We start from the raw sequence: 1663 nt of genomic DNA on the forward strand, positions 1-1663 counted from the left end.
AAAGCATGCAGTCTTATCTGTTTCCTTACCTCCGTGAAATCAAATGGTGCTTCCATCCCAAAGTAGAGAGCATACTGTGGAGAAAAATGTGATTATGTCTATACAAACAATACAACAAAATGGTGGGAGGAAGTGGATGTTACCATCACTACAAACATTCCACAGTTGTTGGACAGTCCTTGTTTAGGCAATCCCTGTGGTGYTTGAGAGAACATTCAAGAAAAGAGGGAAAATTTAAATTACTTTAACAATCAAATTAATGTATAAGACAACAGCCTTACCCACACTATTGACTGTAAACATTGAACGGAGGAATGATTGGAAATAAGCAGTCTGGTAGCTCTAAAGAACTATAATTGTCCAACAATAACATCTCACCTTAATGTCATTGCCAACAAATTCTGTCCATGGTCCAGATGACATCTGATAACAGACTTCCCTGATGATACAAAGTTTTTAAAGAAAAAATTAACAAGGGCATGTTTCACAACACAACGTATCAAAATAAAAACTTATACACATGTATGATGCAAGAAAGATGCGAGACATAACAGTCTCTCAATGGTTCAGCTTTAACCCATTTCATGTTTAAAGTAGACTGCCTACAAAATGTGTGTTTTTCGTGATTCCGGGCATTAAAATGTATTCACAAATTCAATTTGGATATTTATTGTTACATAAATATGAAGATTAATGCTGAACCTTTGACTCCGTGGAACAATGGAACAAAGGTTCCATTGTTCTAAATGCCTCTTTCAAACTTAWTCCTATAAAACTTTAATCTTTTGATTTGGTTTTCATCCAAGAACCCACTGCCACTGATAGAATCAAGAAAGAAAATCTCCCTGTGCTTAGGCTTCAAAATCTGAAAAAAATATGGCACAGTACAGTGATGGTGAACACTACTGCAGAGTAATAAAGGAACTAAACAAGTGTCTTTGAAATGCAGGAAATATGAAGGTAAATATCAAATAAGTACTGTACTAACGCAAAGTGTCCAATGTCCAGGACGCCACACAGGTATCAGAACCCAGTCCAGATCTTGTGCTTGCGGCTTACAATTAAATCACAAAATTAATACACTGTGGTGAATCTGACATTCAAAGCTGAAAATTAATTTATCAAAAATATGTACTGGGAGATGTAGTGCTGGGTCAAGGGATAGAGGTGGAAACCAGGTTTGTACTACATGACTGTTTCCTGCAAAAACCTTGATGCCCTGGAGAAATAATACAAAAAAGAGGGAACAATTCAGAGGATCAGAGGAAAGAGATACTTTTTTGTCATCTATATTTAATTCACACCCTAAGACATTCCTGGCATTCCTTGTCATTGCCACATTTATGGAATTTGTTTGAGTCCAATCTTTCAATTATGAAACACATGTAGATTCCCTAAATTTACTGACCTTGTCGCTGCATATTCTCTCAACGGCTTTCAGACAGGAGTTCAGAACCTTTGAACTCCAGTCTAAATATATTTAGACTGGTGAGTCTAAATATATTTAGACTCACCAGCCCATTGATGTCTTTCGATAATCCCAGTGTGAAAATATCGCTTCTAGTCAGGAGATATCCGTCATTCGTGCAATACGGAATAATCTTCTCTCCGTTACGAATGTTACAAATAGAAACGTGGATCTGTTAAATAAAATAAAAAAACA

The 1663-nt window shown here is 36.2% G+C and overlaps 1 long non-coding RNA gene across 4 annotated transcripts; it reads right to left on the reverse strand.

Moving 5' to 3' along the window:
• Nucleotides 1-6: 6 nt before the first annotated feature.
• Nucleotides 7-1657, reverse strand: LOC103461531 (uncharacterized). 4 transcript variants are annotated; one of them, XR_001776388.1, is made up of 5 exons: nucleotides 1515-1657; nucleotides 1409-1456; nucleotides 1136-1219; nucleotides 379-1054; nucleotides 7-194 (listed from the first exon to the last, which is right to left on the reverse strand). It is a non-coding gene; the product is annotated as an uncharacterized LOC103461531 (long non-coding RNA). The 4 variants fall into 4 exon arrangements; XR_001776390.1 differs by having other exon boundaries at nucleotides 379-439; nucleotides 989-1054; nucleotides 1409-1657; XR_001776389.1 differs by having other exon boundaries at nucleotides 379-865; nucleotides 989-1054; nucleotides 1409-1657.
• Nucleotides 1658-1663: the final 6 nt, after the last annotated feature.

The sequence above is a fragment of the Poecilia reticulata genome, unplaced genomic scaffold (assembly GCF_000633615.1).
Source record: "Poecilia reticulata strain Guanapo unplaced genomic scaffold, Guppy_female_1.0+MT scaffold_2068, whole genome shotgun sequence".
Taxonomy (NCBI): Eukaryota; Metazoa; Chordata; class Actinopteri; order Cyprinodontiformes; family Poeciliidae; genus Poecilia; species Poecilia reticulata.